We start from the raw sequence: 19,072 nt of genomic DNA, 5'->3' as shown, positions 1-19,072 counted from the left end.
ACTGAGAACTTTGTAACGACGTGAAACAAATATTCTGGGAATCTTGGGACTTACAGTATAGCAGGCTGATGGTATACAAAGGGACGAGAAACAGGGTGTTGGTTACTTAGGTACCGCAAGCAGCTGCGAACAACTCGAAGATCTTGGTCGCAGATCGGAAGTAATGTGCTATGAGGAAGCTTATGTTCAGACCTAGATTGGGTGGAAAATGTCTGAGTTTTATCGCTCACATAAGACAAAAACATCGCTTAATGTAGCAATTCGGCGGGAGAAGTGTTACGAGCAAAGCGGAATTATTCATAAATGGGCTCAAACTGCTGGTGCAATTTGCTAGCAATCGGACGACAATCAAAACGCAATATTCGATCTGTCCGCGCGCAGCGGTGGCAATTAAACGGAGATTCTCGGAAACTGTACACAGACGATTTGGCTGGCTCCGAGCACTACTACGGGAGGAGGAAGGGGTCGGTAGGGGGATGGGAAGAGAGCCGTTATTCGTACCCAGATTACCAGATACTCCTTCAGTGACGGGGCAATTTCGCGACGGGTGTAATGGAAAACGCAGTTATTACGTCCGCGAACGGAAGCATAAAAGGTCTGGCCAGCGCGCGAAGGAAGGCCGGGCGAACCCGCGTGCCCGGGATCACGTGACTAATACGATTAGCGACGGGAAATTTTCCAATATCAAATGGACGTCCGCTCGGCCGATGAAACGCACGCCGCGCAACCCTCAATAAAATGTTAATAAAAACGGATACATACCGGCTCTGAATGGGAATGAAATTCTCATTAAAAACGTATGCGCGCCTCCCATTGGTCGCGCGGAATAAAGAGCCCCTCGCGCACACGGCAAAGAATTAAGCTTTGCTGGCTACAGTTATTTTTCAGAGCAAAATTTTTCAACAAAAAAAGAAAGTTTTAGTGCCGCGCGCTCCGTGTTCCCCTCGCAATGAACAGCGCTTCCCCCTTATTGAATGGTGCTCTCTTTTATCTTGTCTTTTTGTTTTTGTTCCATATGTCGCCCATAGACGCACGGTCGCGCACAAATACGGGTCTCTGCGTGTGCGTGGTACAGAGCGAAATTAAATCCTGCAATAAGCTGGTACGAGCCGAGCACTTGCTTTGTGGGTGGACGCCAACTGATCGCGAAAGCGGGAGATCTGATGCAAAGTACAAACTTGCACGACAGCACACAGCGACGCCATGCGGTGATAAGCTCAGGCAATGCCGTTGTCATAAGTTTACCGTAGTGGACAGCAACCGTTCGCGCGTCTGTGCCACGATGTTCTTATCGTTGTCTTCAGTCCGCAGGTTTGATACAGGTCTGCACGGTAGTCCGTCCTTTGGAAACCTGTTCGTCTCTGCGTAACTTCCAAGCCTATATTAAAAAAGACATCCAGAATGAGATCTTCACTCTGCAGCGGAGTGTGCGCTGATATGAAACTTCCTGGCTGTCTAAAACTGTGTGCCCGACCGAGACTCGAACTCGGGACCTTTCCCTTTCGCGGGCAAGTGCTCTACCAACTGAGCTACCGAAGCACGACTCACGCCCGGTACTCACAGCTTTACTTCTGCCAGTACCTCGTCTCCTACCTTCCAAACTTTACAGAAGCTCTCCTGCGAACCTTGCAGAACTAGCACTCCTGAAAGAAAGGATATTGCGGAGACATGGCTTAGCCACAGCCTGAGGGATGTTTCCAGAATGAGATTTTCACTCTGCAGCGGAGTGTGCGCTGATATGAAACTTCCTGGCTGTCTAAAACTGTGTGCCGGACCTAGACTCGAACTCGGGACCTTTGCCTTCGCGGGCAAGTGCTCTACCAACTGAGCTACCCAAGCACGACTCACGCCCCGTCCTCACAGCTTTACTTCTGCCAGTACCTCGTCTCCTACCTTCCAAACTTTACAGAAGTTCTTCTGCGAACCTTGCAGAACTACCACTCCTGAAAGAATGGATATTGCGGAGACATGACTTAGCCACAGCCTGGGGGATGTTTCGAGAATGAGATTTTCACTCTGCAGCGGAGTGTGCGCTGCTATGAAACTTCCTGGCAGTCTAAAACTGTGTGCACGCCCGAGACTCGAACTCGGGACCTTTGCTTTCCGCGGGCAAGTGCTCTATCAAGGCTTGGGTAGCTCAGTTGGTAGAGCACTTGCCCGCGAAAGGCAAAGGTCCCGAGTTCGAGTCTCGGGCCGGCACACAGTTTTAATCTGCCAGGAAGTTTCAAAACTAGACATGATTGTCTTAATGGGATTGCCGTAATCATTCTTTAAATAAAAATATGGAATTTCAGTCTTTGATCGCTATTTTTTGTTTTCAACGACCGTTTTCAGGCTAGCTGCCCATCTTCAGATCAGTGACTTGTCAGAAGAATCGGTTCACTGTCATATGACAGTACAGAACAATCGGTTCACTGTCATATGACAGTGAACCGATAGTTCTGTACTGACAAGTTACTCTGTAACTGCAATATATGATCTGAAGATGGGCAGCGAGCCTGAAACCGGTCATTGAAAATAAAAAAAATAGCGATCAAAGGCCGAAATGCCATATTTTTGTTCTAAGACTATATTCATTTTGACCTGGTTACTTTGGTCAATCTTCGTCTACATCTGCAGGACTACTCTCCAATTCACACTTCAGTGCCGACAGAGTGGTCATCAAAACATTTCCAGACGATTTACCTATAGTTCCACTCAAGACTAGCAAGTAGGAAAAGCTAACACTTAAATCTTTTGGTGTGGGCTCTGATTTTTCTTATTTTATTTCGATACTTATATCTGACTAAGTAACTGGGCCTCAGCAAAATATTTTCGCGTTGGGAGGAGAATGTTTGAGAAAAAACCCTGCTGCGGCAGAAAACATCTTTGTTTTAATGATTGCCACCTCACCTTCCGTATCGTATTCGTGACACTTTCCTCCCCTCTTTCACGATATTATAAAACTAACTGGCCTTCCAAGTTTTTTGACGTCCCCCGTCGATCCCGTTCGGCAACGATCCCACACCTCGCAGAAACACTCCAGAAAAAAGAGGAAAAACATAAATACATGCATTCTCCTTAATAGAGCTATTTCATCCTCTAAGTGTTCCGCCAATAAACGCTAGCGTCGATTTCCCTAATCCAGAAAATTACCTTTGTGATCGTTCCAATTAAAGTTGCTCGTAATTGTAATCCCAAGGTATTTATGTGATTTATCGTATAAAATAAATGTAATTGATTCCTCTCAGTACTCGAGTGAGTGCCCTCACAGTTTTTATTGTTTAAAATCAATTGGCACTTCTCGCACCATACACACAACTTACCTAAATCATTTAACAATTGCCCGCATCTCGTGGTCGTGCGGTAGCGTTCTCGCTTCCCACGCCCGGGTTCCCGGGTTCGATTTCCGGCGGGGTCAGGGATTTTCTCTGCCTCGTGATGGCTGGGTGTTGTGTGCTGTCCTTAGGTTAGTTAGGTTTAAGTAGTTCTAAGTTCTAGGGGACTGATGACCCTAGCTGTTAAGTTCCATAGTGCTCAGAGCCATTTGAACCATGTAACAATTGGTTTTGACACTGATGAATGTATCATACGGTAAATGATTACATAATTTTGTGCAAAGAGTCAAAGGGGACTGCTCAGACTCTAGAAATTTGCTTATATCGGGTAAGAGCAGCAGAGAGCTGATGGTGGAGATATGAAATTTTCATAGCATGCTAAGTCTGAGATTCAACACATGTGGCGCTAGAATAATTAATATTCTCTGTGTGGATTTGTTTTTATGTTCATTTATTTACAAAATTCTTTCAACAGATTGAGTGTTTGAAAAAAAAAAAACATGCCCCACAATACAATTTCAGTAATTATTCTAGTTCAGAGTATGTAGGTGGGCGCATTCCATAATTATGGAAAATTGTTAATTGGTGCCTTAAAATGTTTCCAAGATAAAGGGTCACAAAATTCGGTAATTTAACATTAGCGGCATAGGACATACAATGTCTCCTTTACAGGGTTCCTTATGTACTTAAATAGGTGCTACTTAACTTTAACAGTGTCCATGTGTTGTGGTACAAACTCAACCAAATTAGTCCACGTTAGCCTCACTGCTAGTTAAGTGCAAGTCCCACTATGAGATGAATGACAGACGCCAAACTAGGATGCGAGTACGTGCGCCAGTGACTGAGCTAGTAACTAAGACTGACACTAGACTGACTGAGACAGGGCTCTCCGGTCAGCGGCGGCGATCTAAATACTTGCAGTCGCTTGGGCGTCGCTTGGGCGTCGCTTGGGCGTCGCTTGGGCGTCGCTTGGGCGTCGCTTGGGCGTCGCTTGGGCGTCGCTTGGGCGTCGCTTGGGCGTCGCTTGCGAATCTGTCTTCAGAATCTCTCCTGACAGGCGTGATTGATCCAGCGCTTACTATCGATCTTCTGGCTACATCTTTGCCGATCGCTGTACTGCATCTACATCTATGTCATATTCCACAAGCCACGTAATGGTGTGTGGTAGAGGATACTTTCGGTAGCACTATCTGATCCCTCCAACCCTGTTCCACTCGCGAACAGCGCGTGGGAAGAATGATGGTCGGCAATCTTCTGTATTGGCTCTAGTCTCTCGAATTATCTCCTTGTGGTTAATATTCGAGATGTATGTTGGGGGAAGTAAACCCGCCAGGTTAGCTGAGAGCGCTAATGCGCTGCTTCCTGGACTCGGGTAGGCGCGCTGGCCCCCGATCGAATCCGCCTGGCTGATTAACGACGTGGGCGGGTGTACTGGCCAGCCTGGATGTGGTTTTTAGGCGGTTTTCCACATCCTGCTATGTGACTACCGGGCTGGTCCCCACATCCCGCCTCAGTTACATGACACGCAGACATTCATAACACTTCCGCACTATTTTACACTACACTCAGGCAGCTGGAGTACACTGATTCCGTCATGGGGATGGGGGGGGGGACGTCAGGAAGGGCATCTGGCCACCCTTTTAATTTAACCTTGCCAAATCCGTTGTAACCACGCCGACCCTGCGAACATTGCGAGACACAGGCGCCAGTGAAAGAAGAAAGATAGATGTGTGGGGAAGTAATACGTTGTCGATTCCTCCAGAAAAGTGCTGTCCCAAAATTTCAGTAGTAAATCTCTCCGTGATGCACTACTTCTCTCTTGTAATGATTGCCAGTGGAGTTCGTTTATCATCTCCATAACGCTCTCTCGCCAGCTGTCGACAGCTTAGGCCAGCAGAGTTTCACTACGTCAGGATACGACCTGGCTAATTAACAGGTCGGCAGCCACCACGCAACAGGGTTCAAGCGACCTCTGTTTTGTCGGGCCCTAGACCTGCTATTAAAAACGCGTCTAGCGCTTGCGTATCGAAGGTTTCTCGCCGACATGAATTATTTATCAACAGGCGGTACGGAGGGCAGTGACATACGGCAGGAAACAGCTCTCCGTTCGCTTTTCCAATGCCGTTCTGCTCCCGCTGAATCCCCCTGCAGCACACACACACCGAGCAACCGAACAGCAGCAGCGGGTGGGTCCGCTAGCGTCACCGTGAATAAAATATTCATCGCCCGCCGTGCACTTAGCTATGTAAATTGTAGCCCAGTTGCGATTCTTGCTAAGAGATGGTGCCGGGGGAGGCAGGCACAGAAGTCGGCCCATCGCAGAAGATAAGGAAAAAAAAAGAAAAAACACAGGAAATAAAGACGACGCGGGAGCCTTTAAAAGATTTGCCTCCATATTTTCGCGTCCCGCCAGGGAAAACAAAGTAAAGGTTAGCTCGCGCGCGGCCGTCGAGACGCGGACGCCGCCGTAAGGAAATTTCCCGGAAAGGGAAGCAAAAAACATCGCGGGGAGTTCGGTCCGCGCAGGTTTCTCGCAGATAAGGAAGCCTGCGGCAGAGCGGACGTGTTACAAAGACCGCGCCTCCACCGTAATTCGCCCACCGCTCCTGCGGTGTCTCTCTCTCTCTCTCTCTCCCCCCCCCCCCTCCCCCCTCCCCCCCTCCCAGTTACCTCGCGATCGAGGTTTGCTACTGTGGTGCCAGAAATTTTTACAAAGTTCTTATGGTTTCTTGCAAGAAAAACGTACTCAAAGGATACACTTCGATTTTAATCGGCTTTGAATGTCTAGTAGTGCAGAGCAAAATAAGAAACAAATATTTTTTTTATACCTGCCGATGAGACTGTTAGGTGGCTGAAACGCAAGTTTGAAAAAAAAATTGGTTTAATATTTGGCTTAGATAATGCAAGACCAAGAAGGAACTAGGCGTAGAGACATAATGCAGAATACGTCATAATGTGACAATATTATTTTTTAAACAGTCAAGTCAAATGACAAAACAGTGTAGAATACTGCATTAGCATGTGGGTTAATCGGTGAGCGGGAATGGTGGGCTGTCTTGAAGTTCATCATCTCTACACTGCCCGGAGACATCTGCATTGCTTCACACGGGGAAGAATCATCGGGAAAGTAGGAGGAGGACGGTATGTGACGAGTGTAACGCAGGACTTTGGTCCTGGTAACAGCACTGTTTAAAGTAGAGGAGGAACCTTCCGAAACTCAGGCACTGCTGCCGAAAGATAGGCGGTACTCGACCACGGTCAAAAAAAGCAACAGAGGAACGCAAACAAGAAGTTTCGCGATTGTCGTATTTTTGGAGCCCTGAACGAAGAGGTTAGAGGCTGTAGATTTGCTTCGGACGAAGGGCTGCACGCCTGCGTATAATCATGGTTCCGTCGGCAACTGCTCACATCTTTCCATAAAGCCACTGACTGTCTCATCTAACAGTTGAATAAATGTACTGACAATTACGGCGTTCCGTACTTCAGTGGGTAAAAACGGAATCCTTACAGGATTACTTAGTTATCCGTCTGTCCGACTCAGCTACATCTACATGAATACCCTACAAATCACACTTAAGTGCCTGTCAGAGGGTTGATCGAATCACCTTCACAATGTTCTATCAGGTCACACTCGAACAGCGCGTGGGAAAGACGAACACCTATATCTTTTCGTGCGAGCTCCGATTTCCCTCATTTTATTATGATGATCTTTTCTCCCTATGTAGGTCCGCGATAGCAAAATATTTTTCCCATTCGGAGGAGAAAATTGGAGATTGAAATTCGTGACGTCATCCCGCCTCAATGTAAAACCGCTTCGTTTCAATGATGAACGCCCTGAATCCTGTATCACACCCGTGACACTTTCTGCCCATACTTCGGGATAGCTGGCAAGGATCCCGTCCCGCGCAGCACTACTCCAGGACAGGACGACAAGCGTAGTGTAGACAGTCTCTCTAGTAGTTGCGTTATATTATGTACGTGTTCTGCCCATAAAACGAAGCCGTTGGTTTGCCTTCCCCAAAACATTTTCTATGTGTTCTTTCAAATTTAAGTTGTTGGTAATTGTTATTCCTACCTATTAAGTTGAATTTACGGCATTTACAAATGGTTCAAATGGCTCTGAGCATTATGGGACTTAACATCTGAGGTCACCAGTCCCCTAGAACTTAGAACTACTTAAACGTAACTAACCTAAGGACATCACACACATCCATGCCCGAGGCAGGATTCCAACCTGCGACCGTAGCGGTCGCGCGGTTCCAGACTGTAGCGCCTAGAACTGCTCGGCCACCTCGGCCGGCTATGGCATTTACATTTGCCTGATTCATCTTGTAACCGAAGTTCGATAGATTCCTTTTAGCACTCAAGTGAATGTCGCACAATTTCCATTATTTAGGTTCAATTACCAATTTTCGCACCATACAGATACCTTTCCTAGATCGCTTTGCAGTTTGTTTTGATCGTCTGATTACTAGACCATAAACGATACAGCGTCACCTGCAAACACCGCTGCTCAGATTGTCTCATAAATCGTTTATACAGATAAGGAACAGCAAAGGACCTACAACACTACCTCCGGTAACGCCAGAAACATGTTCTACTCGATGACTTTCGTGAATTACTTCGAATTGTGACCTCTTTGAGAGAAAATCATGTATTATGCGACATATCTGCGACGATATCCCATAAGTACGCAATTTCACTACAAGCCATGTGTGTGTCGTCCAGTGTCAAAAGCCTTCTGGAAATCTAGAAATACGAAATCAATTTGAAATACCTTAACAATAGCACTAGACACTTCGTGTGACTAAATAGATAGTTGGGTTTCACAAAAACGATGTTTCCTAAATCTTTGTTTACTTTGTCTATAGACCGTTCTCTTCGAGGTATATAATAATGTTCGAACACAATATATGTTTCAAAATCCTTGGCGGCCGGTGTGGCCAAGCGGTTCTAGGCGCTTTAGTCCGGAACCGCGCTGCTGCTATGGTCGCAGGTTCGAATCCTGCCTCGGGTATGGTTGTGTGTGATGTCCTTAGGTTAGTTAGGTTTAAGTAGTTGTAAGTCTAGGGGACTGATGACCTCAGATGTTAAGTCCCATAGTGCTTAGAGCCATTTGAACAATTTTTTTTCAAAATCCTTCTGCGTATCGACGTTAATGATACAGGCCTCTAATTCAGTGGATTATTCCTACTGCCTTCATGAATACTGCTACGTTCTGTGTAACTTCCCAGTCTCTGGGTACGCATCTTTCGTCGAGCGAGCGGTTGTATATATTTAAGTATGGAGCTATTGCATGAACATATTGTGAAAGCAACCTAATTGGTATACAGTCTGAACCTTGGTTTTATTCAGTCATATATGTTGCTTCACTTCTCCGAGGATATCTACTTCTAAGTTACTCGTGGTGGCAGCCGTTTTTGATTCGAATTTTGGAACATTTAGTTTGTCCTCTTTCGGGAAGACTGTAAAAACACCCTTGTTTTCGGCAACTAGTAGATGTATCAAGTTCAAATTTGTCAGATACAATGGCATACTGTCTCTTGGTGGTGTAAATCATATAAGTTTCTAAGTTAACGGAGATCAAAAGACGCTGCTCTTTATGTCACATATTTTGATTCTCGTAAACTCACTTAACAAAACGTATAGGGTATTTACTGTTGACTTAGAATCACGAAATTAGCCAGGTAGCAGTCTTTCGCAGGACAAGAAAATTAAAAATCGTAAATTGTTAATATCTAATTTCATCATACTCAAAAGAAATTTTTTGTCACTTGTTATCTGCCGGCCACGGTGGACGAGCGGTTCTAGGCGCTTCAGCCCGGAACCGCGCGACTGCTACGGTCGCAGGTTCGAATCCTGCCTCGGGCATGGATGTGTGTGAAGGCCTTAGGTTAGTTAGGTTTAAGTAGTTCTAAGTTATAGGGGCCTGACGACCTCAGCTGTTAAGTCCCATAGTGCTCAGAGCCATTTGAACCATTTTAACTTGTTATCTATGTCTGTCTGTCTGCTAAGACCACTTTTCAGGAGCTTTCAGGCGTATCAAGTTCGAATTCATGTGACGTACCAAGTCGTACGGTCCCTTGGCGGTATAATCAGCAATTTTAGGATTTTTTCCGCTTACCTTTAATATGAAACCTTGCTTCTTGCTGAACTACACGTTTCTAGGTGAACGGGAAATACCCTCTAGGTTTTGGTGAATGAGTTCGCGAAAAGCAAAAAATTTAAGATACTTACAATTGTCATTTAGCATGGCATGTTAATGTAACTCCAAAATTAGTAAAATAAATGAGAAATTGCTTGGTAAACAGTCAATTAATCAAAAAATTTTAACTTTAAACTGGAAATTAAAACATTCTCGAAAGTCCTGCATTTCGCGGCACCGATACCTTGCCAGTATCGATAACAGGGAAAAATCGAAGAGATACTCGATTCCCTGGATGGATGATCTGTCTGTATAAGTAATTACGGTACCCTCGGTGCGCGAACTCTAGCCGCTGTTATCCGATTTTTTTCGATCTGTTTCCTTACGTTTTGACTGCCCCTTATAAAATCAGTCACTACACTGAAACGAAGAGCAGGAAAAATCACGTGTCCTGAGGTACACTTCTTTCAGAGACAAAATTTTCTTCTAAATTTTCCAAGAAATCTATAACATTTGTCTGATTGTTCTTAAACCACAAGCTCAAGACAGAATCAAAGCAAAAAACAAAAAAAGTCATGCAGCCTAAGAGCTTTTTATTACTCCTACCGTCCTGGAAAGACAGCGAGGGCATATTTTTGTATATAATTAATACTGAGTTCTCATTAAATGAAATAATGTTATGACACTACTGTATAGCACACTCGAAACCACAAGAATGAGACAGTTACATGAAAAGAAGTTGATACATGGTCGCCTGCATTACTCGGAGACAACAATAAAATACCTGGGAGGAACCGTACAGAGCAACTTGGAGTGGAATAACCACATAAAATTAGGGCACAGGCTGTTTCACTGAAAGAATCAGAACAAATGCCTTCGAACCTATAAGAATATGGTTACGAAACCATCGTTCGATTGGTTCTTGTGTATTGATCGTCGATCTGGGAGCAATAACAGAAGGAATTAGTGCAAGGGGAAACAAAAATTCCAACAAAGGGCGGCAAGTTTCGTGACGGGATCGTATTAGAAAGCGTGAGAACGTTAGGATATGTTAAAAATATTCCGATGGTAGATGTTATATGATATACTTTGTGCTTCACGGAGAGGTTTTCCGTTGAATTTTCCTGAGCGCAGCTGATTCCAAGAACCGTCGGGCAGAATATTATTTCATCCCAACCGTATCTCGCAGAGAGAGAGAGAGAGAGAGAGAGAGAGAGAGAGAGAACGAGGGTAACAGCAACTCTGACATCGTTACTACAGTTAGTCTTCCCACTGACCTCTCTGAAATGGAACTGGAAAGGAGGAAAAATAGTCCGGTACCACAAGTACAGTCCGCCACATGCCGTATGGTAGGTTGCTTTTTGCGATGTATACAGTGGGGAGGGAATAAAACGCAGGATAATGTAATAGCAGGACAGTAGATGCAGAACCAAGCAAAATTTTCAGAAGAATCGCAGGTTCTATATGTACAGTTTTACTACCACAGCCAGGCAGCATCTAGAGACTGGCAAACGGAATGGAGGAGATGATGAATCAGAATGGGATGAAGAGGGGACAGAATGCATGCGCGCGCGCGCACACACACACACACACACACACACACACACACACACACACACACAGCGAGAGAGAGGAGCGGGGGAGCTTCAGGAGAAGAAGAAGGTAGTGGTGGTGGTGGTGGTGGTAATAGTAAGAATGTGTGTGTGTGTGTGTGTGTGTGTGTGTGTGTGTGTGTGTGTGTGTGTGTGTGTGGAAAACTCGTATTCAGTTTAGACAAATGTGGTGATAGATATGGAATATGTATTTTTTTTTAATTTTTTTCAAAGCAATGATCCTCACAATCGTTTTCAGCATTTTGGTAAGACGGGAGGAAACTTGAAGCTGAAATGTCGGACGGGAGGCTTTTCTCCCTCTGCCGCAATGCATTTTAAAAGAATCTGTCTTTTCGAATTTTGTGATCATTTCCTTCAGCCCCGTAGCAGAATCGGGGCCAATGACATGGTGCAGAGGTAACACCGCTTCCCTTCAGATGACCGAAGTTAAGCGCTGTCGAGCTGGGCTAGCACTTGAATGTGTGACCATCCCGTCTGCCGAGCGCTGTTGGCAAGCGTGGTGCACTCAGCCCTTGTGAGGCAAACTGAGGAGCTACTTGACTGAGAAGTAGCGGCTCCGGTCTCGTAAACTGATGACAGCCGGGAGAGCGGTATGCTGACGACGTGCCCCCCCCATATCCGCATCAGGTGACGCCTGTGGGCTGAGGATGACACGGCGGCCGGTCGGTACCGTTGGGGCCTTCATGGCCTGTTCGGCCGGAGTTTAGTTTTAGTTCTTAGCAGAATCGGACCAATATCTTTCTTCAAACGCTTCAGTGTTCGTGACTTCTGCCGTGCTAATGGCGCATGGTGATCATTCTTAAGCTTTACCAGCAGCGTGCGATCCTTCATGGAGGCATCCACATTGGTGGACTCTAACGCAGACTGAGGAACTGCAGTGAGCCGCCCGTCTGTTGGGCTGAATATTCTGCGGCTTACACCGCCATTCGTTTATCATATTTTCCTTATATTATATGGTCCCATGACTTTCTCCCTGCGTCAATAACACGCTGTTCAAATTTGACGTCATTCTGAGCAGCTGTTCTTTTTCTACGGCGTTTTGGACACCCTGTACATTGTAACCAAACGTAACGAGGATGATATTATGAACATTTCATGTAAGGAAACGTTTGATACGAAGCTCGTACGTTCTGTTTCCCGTGATTACTCTAACCATGAAGAAAAGTAGAAAACGAACTATGGTACGGAAATGCAGCATTTCCGGTCCTAGGTCCATACAACACATCTCATTCTTCTATGTGCGGGGAATGTCCCCTGAAACGTCTGCTGTACGTTTTTGTTACACCCAGTGCAGAACACCAGTCAGAGGAAAGCTCATGTCGAAAGGAATTCGAAAAGCAAAAAAAGTCCAGTGCGGAGCGAATGGGAGAGTTACGGCAGTGTCGAAAAGGAAATTAAAAAAAGTCGCAAAGAGATTACGTATCTGGCCCATCTGGAATATGGCAAACAGCGAGAACCGAAACTTGTGATTGATCTATTCTGTAACCATTGTACTACACCGAGTAACCATTGTATTAAAGAGACTGATAATGAAATTTCTTATTAATATGAAATACCTGTTACGTATACAAGGTTCAACCACACTGCGCACACCCTTTTCTTTTTTCCTCACCCTCTCTCTCTTCATGCTCTGTACATATTCCCCATATCTCTCTCTCTCTCTCTCTCTCTCTTTCTCTCTCTCTATGTCTCTCTCCCTCTGTCTCTCCCCCCTCTCTCTCCGTCCCTCTCTCTCCGCCTCTCTCTCCGTCTCTCTCCGCCTCTCTCCCTCTCTCTCCGCCTCTCTCCCTCTCTCTCCGCCTCTCTCCCTCTTCCTCTCTTCCTCCATTCCTCCCTCCCCCCTCTTCCCCCTCTCTTTCCCCTTATTCCTCTCCTTGCTCTCCACAATGATATTCAGTATCTTAACTGTTTTGCCACCTGTGACAACTGAGCGAAAAGCAGCCATATTGCTGAAGCGATGCCAGATAGTCCATTATCGGAAATGAATCATTCGAGTTTTTGTCAGCACTACCTGTCAGCGGTATCTAAAAACCTCTCCTTCCCTCTCTGACAGAAACCAAGGCCAGGTCTTCACCAGAGATTCTCCGATATCTCCATTCTTGCCTGTGGCGTGTGCGTGTGCGTGTGTGTGTGTGTGTGTGTGTGTGTGTGTGTTTGTGTGTGTGTACGACGGCGAGAGCGCGCGCACGTACACGCTCAAAACAATTAGCCTAACCGCCTCAGCAGGCCGGAACGTTTCGCCTCGCATTACTCATCGTGCGGGGAACTTGCTCTAGACCGTATTTCGCCGCCCCTATACGCCCTCGTCAGACGAACCCTGTCAGACGGTGTAACGAGGTCTAAACGAATTTCGGCCGAAACTTGGCAGATTAAACCGGCGCGGCGCGGCAGCTAGCTTCGCCTTGCGGCTGCCGGCAAGTTGGCAATATTGCCCGTCTCTTTATCAAGGCGAGTGCCGCAGCGTCTTAGACGCAGGCGCGGATAGCTCCATTAAATTCGTAGCGTGTAATGGCTGCGCGTAATTTTCCGGCCCGGTTTGAGCAATCCCTACCAGCCTAAATATCAGTAATGACGTAACTCTAGCTTCCTAGCAGTTTGCTTTAATGGAGCACGAACACTCTGCGGAAGCATGAAATATGAAAAGGAAACTCGAATTTTTCTATGAAAAACGGTGTTTGACCCACATTTTTTGTTGGTAGGAGACATAAACATGCATAATGCACAAGACATCACCGACAAACTCTGAGCGACATATTTCAACGAGTTTCCTTTTTATGGTTCCGTATCTCAATCAGAAAAACCGAACCCTAACATGATCACTTTTTCGTCTGTCTGCCTATCCGTCCGACCGTTAAGACTCCTTTTTTCAGGAACGACCAGACATATCGAGTTGAAACGTATGTCGCACAGTAAGGTATACGGACCCTTGGAGATGTAAAAAATTGGAACTTTAACGTGAGTGCAGTCCAAAGATACAACCATTTATGTCACACATTTTTGTACTCGTGAGCTCACAAAACCTATAGTGCACTTCCCGTTGGCCCAAGAAACATGACATCTGGAAAGAATCAAGGTTCACAGTACAGATATAGGAAAGAAATCGGAAAACTGTTATTCAGTAATTGTGTGTGAGAAGAAAGATATTTCCTTTGCCAATTGTTAGCTGGCCGCTGTGGCCGAGCGATCTAGGCGCTTCAGTCCGCAACCGCGCGATCGCTACGGTCTCAGGCTCGAATCCTGCCTCGGACATGGGTGTGTGTGTGTGTGATGTCATTAGGTTAGTTAGGTTTACGTAGTTATAAATCTAGGGGACTGGTGACCTCAGATTTTAAATCCCATAGTGCTCAGAGCCATTTGAACCATTTTTGTCATTCGACTTCAAATTTGAAATTAAAACGTTCCCAGGACCGATATCCATGCCAGTATCAATGTCGATAACAGGCAGAAATCGTAAAGATTCTCGAGTGCCGGGACGAAAATGACTCCGAGCACTATGGGACTCAACATCTGAGCTCATCAGTCCCCTAGAACTTAGAACTACTTAAACCTAACTAACCTATGGACGTCACACACATCCATGCCCGAGGCAGGATTCGAACCTGCGACCGTAGCGGTCGAGCGGTTTCTGACTAAAGCGCCTAGAACCTCTCGGGCACAGGGGCCGGCCAGTGCCGGGACGGATGAAGTGTTTATATACCCTCTAAGACAAAAAGAGAGACACTACTCAGGAATTACACAAATGGGTCAAAAATTGGTAGATGCGATGTTAATGTAAAACAAGTGATTACATTTTCAGAAAAAATAGGATGATTTCTTCAGCAGCTAGAAATTCACAAATTAAGTAAGCAGTTATTCGGCTTGGAATTGATTCATAGAGTTGTTCGATGCCCTCCTGAGGGATATTGTGCCAAATTATCTCCAACTGACTGTCCAGAGCTGGTTGGAAGTCGCTGTCCATAATGCACTAAACGTTCTCAACTGGACAGAGATGCGGCAACCTTGGTGGCCAAGGTAGGCTATGGCAAGCGCGACGAAATGCAGTAGAGACTACCATCGTTTGGGGCGCGCATTATCTCGCTGAAAAGTAAGCTCAGGAAGGCTTGTCATGAATCGCAAAGAAACACGGCGTAGAATATCGTTGATGAACTGCTGTGCGGGAAGGGTGCTGTGGATGACAGCCAAAGGGGTCCAGCTATGGCCTGGTTGGCGGCCAATAGTCACGTTCAAACTCAGCCCCGATGACCAACCAAGACATTTCTGGAGACACCCTGGACAGTGGAGGTGTACCAACCTGAGAGTCGCCCGCCGTACGGTCCAACAACCAGTAATGTTGGTCTGCGGTGCCAATTATTTTGATATCAGGCCTCTTTGGGTGTCATCGGCGGCACCATTACAGCACAGCGATGCATAGACGATATTCTAGGCCGTGTTCCGTAGCTCTTCATGGGAAGCCGTCCCGTTCTTGCATTTCAGCAAGATAGTGCCCATGCCACGCGCTGAGAGTTCCTGCAGCATGTCTTCGTGTTTGGCATACCCCACCTTGGTCAGCAAGGTTGCCGTATATCTCCTCAGCTGAAACTGTTCGGTGCATTAAGGGCAGGGCCCTCCCACCAGCTTGGTATTTTGACGATCTAACTCCCCAATTGGCCAGAATTTCGCTCAACATCGATCAGTCGACGGACATGAAAGGGAAGCAGTGGTTGGGAAGGGAGTGAGACAGGGTTGTAGCCTATCCCCGATGTTGTTCAATCTGTATATTGAGCAAGCAGTAAAGGAAACAAAAGAAAAATTCGGAGTAGGTATTAAAATTCATGGAGAAGAAATAAAAACTTTGAGGTTCGCCGATGACATTGTAATTCTGTCAGAGACAGCAAAGGACTTGGAAGAGCAGTTGAATGGAATGGACAGTGTCTTGAAAGGAGGATATAAGATGAACATCAACAAAAGCAAAACAAGGATAATGGAATGTAGTCTAATTAAGTCGGGTGATGCTGAGGGAATTAGATTAGGAAATGACACACTTAAAGTAGTAAAGGAGTTTTGCTATTTGGGGAGCAAAATAACTGATGATGGTCGAAGTAGAGAGGATATAAAATGTAGGCTGGCAATGGCAAGGAAAGCGTTTCTGAAGAAGAGAACATCCAGTATTGATTTAAGTGTCAGGAAGTCATTTCTGAAAGTATTCGTATGGAGTGTAGCCATGTATGGAAGTGAAACATGGACGATAAATAGTTTGGACAAGAAGAGAATAGAAGCTTTCGAAATGTGGTGCTACAGAATAATGCTGAAGATTAGATGGGTAGATCAGATAACTAATGAGGAAGTATTGAATAGAATTGGGGAGAAGAGAAGTTTGTGGCACAACTTGACCAGAAGAAGGGATCGGTTGGTAGGGCATGTTCTGAGGCATCAAGGGATCACCAATTTAGTATTGGAGGGCAGCGTGGAGGGTAAAAATCGTAGAGGGAGACCAAGAGATGAATACACTAAGCAGATTCAGACGGATGTAGGTTGCAGTAGGTACGGGGAGATGAAAAAGCTTGCACAGGATAGAGTAGCATGGAGAGCTGCATCAAATCAGTCTCAGGACTGAAGACCACAACAACAACAACAACAACAACATCGATGAGTAGGACATACAAAAATTCTATTAATGATTAATCAGTGCCATGTTTAATAACTCCTTGGGGAAGGCCAGAAATGGACCTAGGTGTTACTTTCTCAGCTGGTGAAGCTCTTCCGCCTGAATAAATAAACGATTTCTGAAATTGAAATCATTCGTTTGTCTGCACATACACTGCACATCTAATGAATCTCATCCCATTCGGATAATTCCTTCGGTTTTTTTTCTTTTTTCTTTCTTAGAGTGTTCGTGTTCCTACGAAACGCTTACAGCGCGATTCCTACTCGCACCTCGCAAATTTTTTATTTTTCTTAAATGGGACATATCGTTTCTATTTTGTCACTTGAGTGATGGTAATCTGTACATAGTGTAAAAAACGGAGTATAATTGTATTTTGGAGATAGATTCCACTTAGTGCAAGACACATTATGTTATTAACTTTTTAGTTCACACGAACATGTTTCAGCACTTTCGTAAAGTTTACAATTTATTGGTGGAGAGACGACACCACAGTTACAAGTAGTCTGCGTGAATCAGTCACGTTGGTCACTGATGCGTCGCATATATGTGTCGCGATAACCCACTTCAGCGTCAACTGAGGCCAGAAGATGGTGCATTGAAGAGCCGGAACTGGTAACTGCGCAATAAATGACATCTTAAGGACGGCTGTAGGTGTTTCATTTTCTTACGTTAGTGAACGGCTGTAGTTCCCCAGACCTACAGCCATGAGGATGGACAAACAAAAACTTCCCTAGCGTGTTTACACCGGCGGGCTATAACATTATGACCACTGCCCATTGGGAGATAGAATGTCACCCGTTGGTGTTGCGGACACATAACGCGGTAAGGAAAGAATATGAGCGGAGCTGAGACGAATGGGGAGTCATTCTAGCTACAGCACAGTCCGCAATGGGGAAATACACTTAAAGAAGTCTTTTACAACGGGCAAACCGTTAAGGCCCGGCGCCAGGGAACGAGTATCTTGGAAATGGCTAAATTGGTCGGACGATACTGTCCTCGGCATGTGTGGAGCGAAATTGGAGGGCTGTGAATGGGCCAGTAGGCGCCGAGGTGTTGGACGTCCACGCCACGCCTCGTCAGAGGACTCGAATGTCGTAGGCTTCCCCGCTCCGTGAAGCAGGATAGACGGCGATCTGTGGCAGACTGGACGGCGGAGTGCCATGCTGGTGCACACTGTTGGAGCACACTGTTCGGAGCACGTTGTACATGATGGGACTCTGGGACCAGACGAACCCTACGTGTTCCCACGTTGACTTACCGAGCGAGGTGGCTAGCACACCGGACTCGCATTCGGGAGGACGACGGTTCAAACCCGCGTCTGGCCATCCTGATCTAGGTTATCCGTGATTTCCCTAAATCGCCTCAGGCAAATGCCGGGATGACTCCCTTGAAAGGGCACGGCCGTCTACTTTCCCCATTCATCTCTAGTACAATGGGACTGATGACCTCGCTGTTTGGTCCCCTCACCCAAATCAGCCAATCAACCAAACATGTTGACTCAACGACATGCTCAGTTACGAATGGAGTAGGCATGGGACCATCGACACTGGACCGCAGGTCAACGGAAAAGTGCTGCCTGGTAGGATAAATAATGTTTCTTGCCGGTACGTTTCTGAGGCAGACCGTTCCAATCCTCCACCAGCGCGGTTGACAACTGCTGGAGGTTCATTGGTGCTTGTGGACGTACTGTAAAGCTTCTCCCCAACGCATGCCACACATTTTAGCTGAGATTTCAGTTGGGGGACCCGACAGTCGAGTCAGTTCGCCGAATACACTCTCGTTCCAAAAGCTGCTGCACCTGCGCTGTTCAATGGAGTCGCTCGTTGTCATCCACAAAAATGGAGCCAGGGCTGAAAGCACCATTGAAATGATGCACATTGAGAAAGACTACAGTGCCGCAGTAACATTCACTGGTGAGTGTACCGTACCTGTTGATTTCGAGTTCATTACACCAACAAAACATCATGCCTGCCCACACCGTAACAACTGGATCACCAAACCTATCAGGTCTGACCACGGTCTTGGGTGAATTACATCTTGTCAACTCTCGCCAAGTACATCATGAGGTCCCGGGTGCGATTCTCGGCTAGGTTGGAGATTTTTTTTCTGCCTGGGGACTGCGTAGTTGTGTTGTCCTCATCATTTCATCATCATTCTTGACAATGAATACACTGAACTTTGTAAGAAATTGGGCTGCGAAGAAGTTGAGACTTTCTATCGGCGCTGATGACAGCGCAGTTGAGCGCACCACCAACCAATCATCATCGTCATCATCATCTCACCATATGCGGGTGCCTCCATAATCGCTACGCAGAATGATTACGTTCTCATCCGAGAAGAGCACACGGTCGCT

The sequence above is a fragment of the Schistocerca piceifrons genome, chromosome 10, assembly GCF_021461385.2.
Source record: "Schistocerca piceifrons isolate TAMUIC-IGC-003096 chromosome 10, iqSchPice1.1, whole genome shotgun sequence".
NCBI lineage: Eukaryota > Metazoa > Arthropoda > Insecta > Orthoptera > Acrididae > Schistocerca > Schistocerca piceifrons.
This window is presented reverse-complemented; position numbering follows the sequence as displayed.